Source organism: Chenopodium quinoa, unplaced genomic scaffold (genome assembly GCF_001683475.1).
Source record: "Chenopodium quinoa cultivar QQ74 unplaced genomic scaffold, ASM168347v1, whole genome shotgun sequence".
Classification (NCBI taxonomy): Eukaryota; Viridiplantae; Streptophyta; class Magnoliopsida; order Caryophyllales; family Amaranthaceae; genus Chenopodium; species Chenopodium quinoa.
Genome location: NW_018745482.1, coordinates 550,062 through 563,724, shown reverse-complemented (window position 1 = coordinate 563,724; position 13,663 = coordinate 550,062). Strand labels below are relative to the sequence as shown.

At 32.6% G+C, this 13,663-nt stretch overlaps 1 long non-coding RNA gene across 1 annotated transcript; it reads right to left on the bottom strand.

The window, feature by feature from the left end:
• Positions 1-8,021: 8,021 nt before the first annotated feature.
• On the bottom strand, positions 8,022-12,927 carry LOC110715196. The gene is made up of 3 exons (XR_002510255.1): positions 10,353-12,927; positions 9,142-9,201; positions 8,022-8,298 (listed from the first exon to the last, which is right to left on the bottom strand). It is a non-coding gene; the product is annotated as an uncharacterized LOC110715196 (long non-coding RNA).
• Between the last annotated feature and the right edge of the window lie 736 nt (positions 12,928-13,663).

Sequence of the window (13,663 nt, the reverse complement as noted above, 5' to 3'; positions counted from 1 at the left end):
TTAACACCTATAATTTCTTCATCATCTTGAGCCATTTCTTCATCATTAACCTTTGTTGATTGTTTTTTAGTAACATTGGTAAGTTCTTTTACATAGGAGGATGTGTAAAGAAACCCCTCATCATCATCATATCAATTAGTAGGAGTAGATGATACTTCATCCATACCTGAATGCAAAATATTGCAACGTGAATTGGGGATAACAACCAAAAATCAAACACACAACCAAAAGTTTAGGGCATGCATAATAATTTAACTAATAATTTAACACACAACCAAATATTTAATTTGGGATAAAAATCGGGCAGAATACAAAAAATTCAAAATAATTCGAGCATAATACACAACCTAAAATCGAACATAATAAAAAAAAATTCAAAAAATTTTGAGCAAATTATTTGGTTTCAGAATACAAGTAAATAATCGAGCAAACAATACACATAATCGAGCCAGTAAACGAGCAAACAATAAAGATAATCGAGCAAATAATTCGGTTTCCGAATAAAAAAATTAAAAAAAATGAACACATACTTGACTTGTTGACCGTGCTGCGTTGCATCGACCTGTGGGAGCGGCGACGAGTAGGTTGTTGACGTGGAGACATGCCGCCGTGAAGAGATCTGATATTGTGAGAGTATAAGAGGAAGATGAGTGACTGTGTGAAAGTGTACTGAGGAGTGAGAAATTGAGAATGCGAGTCTAGGGTTATTTAGACAAAAGACCAGTAGACAACAAAATTAGAATTAGATATTTTAATTTTTTTTTAAAAAAACCATTATTTTTTCATTTCAATCTAAGTTTTACATAAAAAAAAGAATGTCTTATATTTTACACATTACAAATATTAATTGTGTAACAAGAACATAATTTTAAAATTGTGTAACTAAATTATTATTTCATTATATATCAAATTGGTCTAATAAAGTATGGAGTAATAGTCATTAGAGATTTAGAGGTAAGTTTATTTTAAGAATAGATCTTGTAAATCAAGGTAGTCAACATTGCTAAAAACTATCCTAACCAACTATTGATCGATCAACACTATAGTTCGTTGATTGAGTGATCAACTTTATAGATATAAAATAGAATTAGTAATCGTGAATTAGTAAAAAGTTTATAATTTTGACTGATTAACAATGTTTGTGTTATTGTAATTTACTGCGTAGTTAATTGTTTGGAATTTAAATCGATTATCATTATACTTTGTTGATTGAGTGATTGACTTTATAAATATAATAGTGAATTAATAGCTTTAACTATGTTTGTGTAACTGTGAATTAGTAAAAAATTTAGAATTTAGACTGATTAAGTGTAAATTAATAACTTTTACTATGTTTGTGCTATTGACTTACTATGAATTATTAAAAAAGTTTAAACATTTGATCAAGATTAAACTATGAAACGATTAACATTATATTCCATTGATTGAGTGATTGACTTTATAGATATAAAGTACAATTAATAATTATAAATAGTTTGTATTACTATGAATTAGTAAATATTTAAAACTTTTGATCAAGAATTAAATATTAATTGGTCTCTGTCGATTGAGCACGTGATTGACTTTATATAAAGCTGAATTAATAACTTTAAATAAATATGTTTATGTTTTTGTGAATTAGTAAAAACTTAAACTTTTAAATATTGATTTTTTTTTAAAAAATAAAAATATAGGGGACACACCAGGAAATGACATGTGTGACGTGTCATTGCTGGTGTATCTTTTAATATATATACTATTGATGGATTAATCATATAATGTGGCGCAACTAAATTGTGTTTAACTGTTGATACTATTGATTCGTAACAATAAAGAGGCACTACAATAAATTAATTATATCCCTTAAAAAAATTAATTATATAAATTAGAGTATACATTTACACAAATCCCGGTCACAAAAATTGTATATAAGTCAGAGTCGGAGTCGGATTACGGGTCGGATTATCTCGGAGTTGGAGTCGGACATCCGCCGAAGTCAGATTTTTGTAGGATTCGACTCCGACCCTCCTCCGATTCGTGTTCGGATTAATTTATTGGAGTCGAACTCAGATTAATTTTTTCACGGACTCGGAGCGGATTTTTTTCCTTGGATCGGGGCAGAGTAGGGTCGGATCCGGATTGAATTGTCATCCCTACTCCCTCCTAGGGATGGCAACGAGTTGGAATAATATTGGATGGAGCTTCACCTGCATCCATCCACTCCACCCACCATCCCGTTTACCCCATCATTCACATCTGATCCATCCATCACCCGTGGCCCCGCGGGTGAAACGGGTGGATCGGATGATAAACGGGTGAAGATTATTAAATTTGTGTCATGAAATTAAAAAAAATATATATATAGGGTTGAGATCCAATGAGAAGGATGAGAAGGAATAAATGTGCATATATTTTATACTAAATGTGCATTTTTTTTTATATTGAATTTGCATAATTGTTTTTCAAACTGATAAAATTTTTTAATTTTCTGGAAAAACAAAATTTATGCACATTTTTTCAAAAAATATGCACATCAAATTTGAGTCAAATTTTTTTTTTACACATTTAATTCAAAAAATAGGCACATTTAGTACAAAAATTATGCACAAAAAATCTTTCTCATTCTTCTTATTTTAAGGAACTTTTCATTTGACCCTATTGTAGGGAATATTTCAAGCATTATCCCTAGCTTGAACCCCATTGTGATCATACACTAAAGTACGGTGGCGTCCAAAGGGAAGGAAGCTAGAGCAAAAGAGTCGCCAACAAGTTTTAGGAACTTGTAAACCGTTCACAGGGTGAAGGTTACACCCCTTAACGATCCGAGAGATCGTCAAATCCAATAGGTATGGAACCAAGACTGGAAGTTCGGGGATGAAGGTACAAATCCAATCTAAAAGAGAAAGAACCTGCCCTAATAATAGGCCTCTACTTTATTCTTCTCATATTCATGTGCGCTTTATGACTAACATGCAATTATTAGGTTAACTCTAAACATGTTTAATCTATGTTGGTTGAATATTAATGCCCAAATAAAGCTATTATTGGCAATCACTTGATTTATAATCAAATTAACCCTAAACAAGATTATTAATTATCTTATTAAGCGTGATTACAAGTACCAATTCCCTTTAAACATGCATAAAAGGTGTGATCAAGCAATTACAATATATAAAAATCAGGCAACATAATAATCATGATAATCCAAATAAACATAATTAAAATAATCATGTTAAAGCATAATAGCAAGATCCTAGGCATGATACTAACAAGATTAATAACAAACCCTAGCATGTCACTAAACAATAATAATCAAAGCTTTAACCCTAACATGAATATTAAGAAAGGAATAGGAAGCATTCTTTTAATCATACTTGATATTAGAAATTTTATTTGTTACTCTAAACATGAAACTAGGAATCAAAATAATAATCTAAACATGATTTCTATATCATAATATCAATTAAACAATTAAAGCACTTACTTGGATGCCTCGTACCTCTTTCTAATAACAAATTACACACGTTAGTAATTTCAAGGAAAATAATAATCAAACAATTAAATAATAGAGAAAGAGATTTGGGACCAAACCCTCAGAAATACCAAACCTTTCACTTTTAGGGCGAAGACAACTTCGAATTTGGCTAGGTGTGTCTAGGTCTTGCGAATGTGAAATTTTGTTTGTAAAAAGTTGGTTTAGAAATAGAGAGAGAGAAAATATCAAGAATTTCTTGATGAGACTCGGTGATTAAAAATAGAGGTCTAAGGACACCATTTATAATGAAAACAGTCCGGATATGATAAAAAAGAATCGGAGTTTGAAGAGGAATAAAACACGCTTTTGTCGCCGCAACAACCCTTGGCGTTCGGCGCTGTAGGCGATTTTCCACACGTTTTCTATTTTTTTTTTAAAATAAGTCGTAAAAGTCCGTACAAGGGATAAAATCGTAGTTTCATTTAAAATACTTCTTTTATTCCAATTAAAACTCATAAAACTTAATTATCAATCCTAATCCCATTAGGATTCAAAAGAACCTTCTAGAAGATTCTAGAAGACTATAATCAATCCTAATTGCATTAGGATTGATAATTCATAATAGGCACTCCTCTAGATCATTGGGCCGCATATAGAGATCAAACTGAGCACAGTTTAGTAATTTGGTCATAACTTCCTCATTATTCATCGAAATTGGGCTTATAATATATCGTTGGAAACCTCTTTTCGAACCCAAATCAACTACACTATTATTGGACCCTTATTATGGAAAAAACTAAACTGGATTGGATATTTTCATAAAATAAAATAGGTTTTCGAAAACAGAAAGGAGAGAATTTTTAATAAAAACTAACCGCAACACTAGACTTTCCACACTTTCACTTCATTCAATCATGATTGGACGTGAAAGGTATTCATCACCGGGTTTGGTTTTGGGGAGACACAAATGGGTGTCTACACCTATATATATATATATATATATATATATATATATATATATATATATATATATATATATATATATATATATATATATATATAAAATTCCTAGAGTGAGTGTAAGCCATCTCATTTAACTTAGTGCAAAATTGAAAGTACAAAATTAAAACTAATAAAAATATTGCATTAGCATTACAAGATTAATTATCAGTACCACCAATTATCTAATACATGAACTAATAAGTAGAAAACGACTATGTTAGAAATACAAAAAGTTGCAAAAATTAAGAAATACTCCCTCCGTCCCTTATTGATAGTCCCTTTTGCTTTTTTCAAGTACCATTAATATTAATTTTTTTTTACAAAAATTCCCTCCAATTTGCTATAGTATTTGTGCAAATTTAACTTTCCTATGTAAATTTTGTATTTCCATGTACTTTTATTACTTTCTCTCTCTAATTTTTTGCATACTGTGACACCCAAATGTGTCTCCCCAAAACCATACCCATTGATGAATATCTTTCACGCCAATTGATTATCGAACAAAGTGAAAATGTGAAAAGTCTAGTGATGCGTTTGTTTTTATTAAAATATCTCTCTTTTTGTTTTTGAAAATATTTCTTCTTATACTCTATTTATGAAAACGTCCAATGCAATTTAGTTTGGTCCATGATAAGGGTCCAATAATAGTGTAGTTGGATGAGCCTAAAAAGACATTTCCAACAATATATTATAAGCCCAATTTCGATGAATAATGAGGAAGTTATGGCCAAAATACTAAAATGGGTTCAAACCGAATTTTACCTACAGCCAATGATCATGTGGAGGGTCCAAAGGTTTAATCCTATTCCTAAAATAATTGGTATTAATTGGAATATATTGTAAGTTTCTAAAAGATCTTAATTATCTTTTTTGAAAAGATAAGATCAAAGAATTTGCATTTGAATAAAATTCCTCTTTTTAGAGTCCTTGTTTTATACGAAGTGGAATATGTTCAGATATTATTTTCATGACTTGTAATATTTATCCAAATATTATATGTTTGGATATATCTTAAAATTATCTTTCCAATAATATATTTTAATATTAATTTCGAGCTATAACGAAAAAGGTATTAAATAAATGCAAAATTATATCCAAAATTGACACCCTTCCACTATTTCGGCCATATCTTTTTATCTACAAAAGATTCTAATATGATTTTAATTGGATGGGAAAGTATACTTCAAGAGATTTCCAACGACATATTATATGACTTATTTAAACTTTTGGATCAAAAGATATGATAAAAACAAAAACTGCAAAAATTGCTGTCCATCGAGTTTTATTTCGATTCGAATTCAGATTCTTTTCTTATTATTCGAGTCTCTTTTTTCCTATAAATAGAGGTCATATCTCCCCTATTTTAAATAACCAACAATCACTAATCATCTATTCTCTTCCCTCTCTTTAAGCTAGAATCTTTCACTCTCTCTATTCTTTTTCTAAACCTTCCCTCTTACAAAATTCCACATTCATTAGTTATAGACACACCTAGCCAAGTTCGAAGTTGTCTTCTCCCTAGACGTGAAAGGTTTGATAATTTCTGAGGGTTTGGTCCCAAATCTCTATTTCAATTATTTAATTTAATTGTTTGATTTATTATTTTCCTTTAAGTTACTAACGTGTATATTTTGTTATTAGAAAGAGATATGAGGCATCCAAGTAAGTAATTTAATTACTTTATTGATCTTTTGATATAGAAATCATGCTTAGGTTATTATGTTGATACCTAGTATCATGTTAGGATGTTTTTATTGTTTCCTAGTATCATGTTTAGGATTAACTAATACTTCTGATATTATCATGTATGATGCTTCCTATTTCTTTCCTAATATCATGTTAGTATCATGTTAGGGCTAAAGCTTTGATCTTTAATGTTTAGTGACATGCTAGGGTTTGTTATTAATCATGTTAGTATGTATCATGCCTAGGATATTGCTGTTATTATTGTGCTTTAAGCTTTGATGAGATTATGATGATGATTGTGATTATTATGTTGCTTGATATATATATTATTTGTTGGTATTGCTTGATCATACCTTTTATACATGTTTAAAGAAAATTTGTATTTGCAATCACATTTCATAAGATAATTAATAATCTCGTTTAGGTTAATATGATTATAATTCAAGTGATCGCCAATAATAGATTTGTTTATGCATTAATATTCAACCAACATAGATTAAAAAGGTTTAGGGTTAATATATTGATTGTATGTTAGTCAGAAAGCGCACATGAATATGAGAAGAATAAAGTAGAGGTCTATTTTTAGGGCAGGTTCAATCTCTTTTAGGTTATCATCCCCGAACTTCCAGTCATGGTTCCAGACCTATTGGAGTTAACAATCTCATGGATTGTTAAGGGGTGTAAACTTCACCCTGTGAATGGTTTACAAGTTCCTAAAACTTGTTGGCGACTCTTTTACTCCAGCTTCCTTCCCTTTGGTTGCCACCATGCTTAAGTGTATGATCATAGTGGGGCTCAAGTGTGGGATGCTTGAAATATTCCCTACACATACCCAATGTAAAGTTTCCTTTTTAATGTACTTTTATTACTTTTATTTATATTTATTAATTCCCGTGAAAATTGCCCATAAGGAACTATCAATAAGGACAGAGGGAGTATAAATATCAATAAGTTAAAAAAGTGAGTTGTGATTCCATTTTTTGATGAACTTAATTGTGTAGGAGGAGTCGTCGCCAACGCCGGAGTGGAGTGTGAGACGTTTTGTTGAGAAGTTTTTAGTAAAAATGAAATTGCTTGTAGTAAGTAGAGAGAGTGAGAGACTAAAGAAGGAGAGAGATAAAAGAGAGACTTTTTGTTTAAAAACTTGAGAATGAATATGTGCGGCTGTATGAAACTATGAACATTAGAATAGGTTTTTTATTTTAATTTTGTATTTTTTAATATAAAAATAAACGGGTGATGGATCAAGTGACGGATGACTTAAAGCTCCATTTAAATCCGACCCGATTCGTCATCCGTTTCATCTACCACCTGCCTTTAATCCATTTAAGTCGGGTTTTCATCCATTTAAATAATGCGGGTGGAGCGGGTTAAGGGATATCCATATAAAATTTCCATCCTTACTCCCAGCTTGCCCTCTCGCAAAACCACCCCCCTTCCCTCCCTTGCCCTTGCAAAACCCTGTCCCCTGTCCGAAACCCATTCCTAGCCGCCGTTAAACAGAGAGAGAAATAAAATCTCATCTGAATTGGGGGTAAAGAAATGGACGAGGTCGTATTTGAGGGTTGGGGAGGAAATGGGCCGGAATCTGGGGGTGGGGATGGGGATGGGAAAGGGGGTTGGAATGTGGTGGTTTCCTGTGAGGTGGGTGGTTGGGAAGAAGGTTTTTTTTTCCTTTTAAACCAATAGAAATGCTACATATGTAATTAATTAACAAAAAAAGGTCATCTTGGGACTTTTGGAAGAAAAATGACCTAACTAAAAATCCCAACTAAGCTTTATTATCTAATAATAACAATCATGGGATCAGTTTGCCATTTGTAGTCTCAACAAATCATCAACCTGATATAACAGCAGGTTTCTTTGACACGTTGTAACACCCCCAAAATTTGAAATCTTTTTATAATAACTAAAATCACATTCTTATTGAAAATCGTCATTCAAACTCTGGAAGTGTTACTAAGAGGTATAAGATAGTTCGATAAAAACAAACATTAAACTATTATACCATAGCTAGGTGGTCTAAAACAAGTATAACTTATTACAACCCAAACTTAACATAACTTAAACCAAAATTATATTAAATGACGACAAGGTCAAATAGTCTTATTCTGTTCTATGATACGTCCTCACTCGAACCAACCCGTCTTACCAACCTGCAAAAGTAAATAGGAAACACAAGGAAAAACTCCAAAATCAGATAAACTGAGTAATCACGACTCCATCCCGTAAAATAAATAATTTTGTTTTGAAAACATATATTTTTTACGTGAAACAATAAAATAAGTTAATATAATCAAGTTAAGCACTCGCACAGGTAACAAATGACATAACCACACAAGTTTACTTACAACATATATTTAAAAAAGGGAAAGAGAACGCTAGTAGGCCGGGACTAATCCCAAGTAACCACCTACTTACAAGGGTTGCGCATCACCCTGTATTGACCAAGTATATGTCAACAAAATATCCCTAGTGTGCACACCCCTCACTAATCTAATGAGTAACCACAATTTACCGCGCACCAAAAGTATTAGGAGGTAGACTCATGAAAGATAATAGATAGAAAAATGTAGTACCAAACTTACTAGAAGCCTATTGGGTATCCACATATGTGCACCAATAGAACAACATCTAGTAGGGAAACCTGTTCTTCACCCTTTTGGGGGTTTCATTTCCCTTCTTAAAATTATTATAATTTTTAAATTCTTTGCAATTAAACACTTAGTCATAAAATTCACGTACATATAATCTAAGATTATACTTATAAAAATGATAGTACCCAAGTCACTTTTTAAAAGAAATAAAGTATCATAGTACATTGTATAAAATCGACATATCAAAACATCATATTCAAAACAACATATTTAAAGTATCAATACTAAAGATAAAAGTAATATCATCCATATTCATAATTTCATATTATACGTCTACCACATAATGGCATCAAAACGGTTTCCTAACGGGATTCTATATTCTTGATGGACATCGAAAATTACCTTGATAGCGCGTAATTTTGTCTTACTTATTTCCTGAGCGATCTCCTATGTAGCCTCCGTCTATAAATAAGCGGGTAAAAAAAAATAAATATATCTAGGTTTGTGCATATATCATACATGTATATAAACTGTACCCTTGTATCTAACAAAGCTAAGAATGGCAAGATTAATAAAATAGATAATAAAAAAAAAATCAAGTTAAAACCAAAATTGCAAAAATCCGATTTTGTAAAACCACCAAATATCATAAAATAGGAAAAGAAACACTTGCTTTCTTAAAAAAAAAAAAACCCATCCTTTTCTTCTGTTAAGTTCTCACGAACTACAGAGATGAAAACCCTTTTTTTTTTTTAAAGAAATCTCATAATCCCATAAGATTAAAACACAATTACAAGGAAGAAAAATGAACTTGAGAGCAAGAATGCGGAAGATAGCCGGTATGATTAGTCGATATATTGGGAATGACAAGCGTGCTTGCGTCGGTAACGATGGTGACGATCATGGTAATTAAAGGATAAGAACAAGATAATCAAATACTCTAGCAAGGAAAATATATCAGAACTAACCAATAAGTGTATAATTTCGAGAAGAGGGTGGTTCATGAAAAATTGGTGGATGGTGAGTTTATATACTTGCAGGGAGGGAGAATGAAAGGTTAGGGATGATAAAAGGACAATTAGACATTCAATTAGGAGAACAACTGAAATATGTATTGAAATTTCATTGATGGGGAAGATGAGGAGTTTTAATTAACCCATGGTATACATGAACTGGTGAACATACCCAATTTCTCGTCTCCATTATTCCTTTTCTTTTTTAAAGATTAATAAAATCAAAAAAGATATAATATTAATAAAATCAGTTTAATTAAGATACTAAAATCATTTCATCCTTATCAAAACTGTTTGTGATACTATTAGAAATATTTGCATCGTACCAAAAATTTCTTTTCCAAACTTAAAAATCAAAATAATATTTTAAATCGGAAAATTCCCCCTTTAAGAAAATAATAACTATACATAAATTTTACGGGTATTACATGTACTCCCCCTTAAAACAAAGTTCGTCCTCGAACTTTATTGTTATTTAATAACTTTAACTAGAACTCATAACAATAACGTGGGTAAAACGTTAGTTAAAAGAAAATAGGATGTTAGTGTCACATACTACCCCCCTCAAAGAAAAAGTTTCGTCCTCGAAACTTGACATACCTCATGAAATAGCTCAGGGTAACGCTTTCTCATGTCATTCTCAGCTTCCCAAGTTGCCTCCTCGGAAAATTGATTTGACCATAGGACCTTAACTAGCTTCACCACTTTGTTTCGGGTACCTCTTGTCTTAGTGTCAAGGATTTTAATAGGACGCTCTTCAAAGGATAAGGTCTCATCTAACTCTATTAATTCAGGTTGAATAACATGGGTAGGGTCATGGACATATTTTTGGAGTTGGGATACATGAAAAACATTATGGGCATTTGATAAATCCATAGGTAACGCTAATCGATAGGCCACCTCTCCTACTCGGTATTACACACGTGGCATCACGTGAGTAGTTCATCAGAAATACTAAAAAAATTGAAATTTTTTTTAAAAAAAAAACTTACCTCCCTACCAAGCACCCTCCTCTCCCTATAATCTAAGCTGGAATATGCCAGAAACCTTCCCCTTCCTCTTCCACCACACCGAAAACAACCCCCTTCATCAGCCCCACCCCCAAAATTTCCCCCTCCCTTCCTACTGCACCTTTGAAACTTCCTTTAACCCACCCCTCTGCCCTTCGTCAAACCACTGTCCTCCCACCTTGCCTAGTCACAAAACTACCCCCTCGCACCTTGATCCCTCGCAAAACCACCCCCTTTCTCGCCCCTTTCCCTTGTAAAACTCTTTACCCGCCCGAAACCCCTTCACAGCCGCCGGTAAGGAGAGAAAGAAAATTCTCATCAAAATCGGGGGTATGGAAATGTATGGAGCTGAATTCAAGGGTGGGGGAAGGGGATGGGGCAAGAATCGGGGGAAGAAGAAGGCAAAGGATCGAATATTGAAGGGTGGGCGAAGGGAAGGGGGATCAGGATGTGATGGTTTCTAATGAGTAGGGTTTTTGGGAAAAGATTTTTTATTTTCTTATTTTTCTAGATCAATAAAAATGCAACATATTTAATTAAAAAAAAGTAACCTTCTTATCATGTTACCGGTCGTCTGGGACATTTGGAACCAAATTAATTGATGAGTCTATTCTATGCATATTTATTTTCCGTCCCACGGTCATATATTTGTGTTTATTTGAGCTTTACGAAACTATTTTGTAGGATTGGTATTAATTTGTTGGAATTTACAAATTTATGATGATTCCTGAGTATTTAAAGCTCAAGATCGTGATAGATAAATATAATTTGGTGATTAAGGGCTTGATATGTGAAGATGTTCAAGATTCCAAATTACTAACATGGACCAACCAAGATAGAAGATTCTGAGCAAAGTTAGAAGCTCAATCACGTCCACGATCTAGAGCCAGACCGTGAGCTTACTCGAAGCAATCGGGCCTCAGATGAAGAATACTACAACTGGACGCAACTTTTGTTTTTTCCTTGGGCCTTACTGTAGTTGTTCAACTAAAGTCGGTTTCCCAATTTTACGAGCCTTACTATTACTCCATTCCACGCAGCTATATATGGGAGGAGTATTAGTTTTTAGATTTACGTAAGTAGTAATAGTATTAAGTGTTTTACTTTCTTTAGTCTTAATTTTGATTATGGATTTTCCGTAACTTGCTTTTAGTTTGAATTTAATTTTGCTGAGGATATTAGTTTATGTTGGATTATTAGAGAATAAACATTATTTCAGATTATTAGAAATAAACCACACATTGTTGGAATTATTAAAAGGTATTTATATACACTTTAAAATCCCCAAGACCCAACTATAGACAATTTACATCTAATAGCATTAACTAAGGCTTATTATCTAATAATCTTAATTATTTTGCCACTAGTAGTCTCAACTAGTCATCAATCTGATATAACAGGTTTCTTTGACACATGGCCATGTGAGTGGTTAAAAAAAACTTAAAAAACTCAAAATTAAAAAACTGAAAAAAAAACCCTATCCTCCCAACCTGAGGCAGAGCTAGGTGGGGACAAAGAGAGACAAATGTCACCCCACTTTTTTTTTTCTTTTTTAAAAAAGAATTAGTTTATGTACATAATTTTGTGGATAATAATTGATATTAATCCTAACGGTCACTGGTCAAACATCACTTGTAATAGCTTATGAATGGGGGATCAAACATCACTTGTCGCCAACTTGGTATTTGAGATCAACAATTAATCAAGCTACGGGAATAAAGAAATTATGACAAGTACTACATGAAATTAGTTGTATTATGGAAATTTTAACTTTTCCCACCTCCAAATAACCACTTAATGGCTTTGCCTTTAACCACCTCCATATTTTAAAGTTTTATATTACCACACAAAAAAAAGTTAGTTTTTACCACCAATCACCCTCAACTAATGGATTCTATCCAAAATTTTGTTAGCAAGGCCTACCATGTACATGTGTCACCATATTATTGGGTAATTTTTTTTAAAAAATTCAAAATAATTATAAAAAAACAAAAAAAAATTAGTAACCGCTGGACTGACTCCTTGCCACCACTCTTAAAACCTTAGCCACCACCAATCGAAGCCCCTCCCTAGCCCACACCAAATTCTTACCCCTTCCTAGCCCCACATGAAATTCTGACCAACTGAGGGGAGGGGGTTGATTTCGTTCCCGGCTCATTGCCATGAAAGATTAAGGAGATGAAGAGAAAATGTCAAAAAGGTGGACCCTACCAACGAATTCATGGACAAAATTCGTTAATTGGTGGTGAAATCAAAATTTTGAAGCAAATTATCACTTACTTAATTAGTCTCGTCTAACGTGGAACACAATGTTAAGCGAATAAAAAAAGCCACCTACCTCCCTTTATTCACACATCAAATTAAAGAAAGAAGAATAGAAAATTTCTTAGGAAATTTTGTGTGTAACTACCCTAAAGATAGACTATTTTGTGAACAACTACTCGTTTTCAAAAATATTTTTTAGAACAACCCGTAAGATCAAGAAAGTTTGTCTAACACTACCCATTAACAATTTTTGTCCAATTGAGCCTTTTGTGGGGCCCACTTCTACTTATTCCCACCCAAACAACTCCCCTCCTCAACTATCTCTTTCTTCCTTATACTTTCCCTCCATTTTCACTCTTCTTCTTTTACCTTCCACCATTCACCATCTTAAACTAACCTCAGTAAATCTCCCCAAATTCATCCCTTTTGTGGAAAATTAACAAGGCCTATAACCCTTTTCTTTACTGTCTCTCTCTTTCCGCTTGATCTTCTTACTGCTTTCGGTAATTATATGTAAGAGGGTGAAACTTGAAGGATTTATGTCTTCGTCGTGTGCAATTATTAGATATATAAATGGATCAAATTATGGAGATAATTAAATTCGGGCATTTAGGTCGTCGTTTTATCATACCTAGA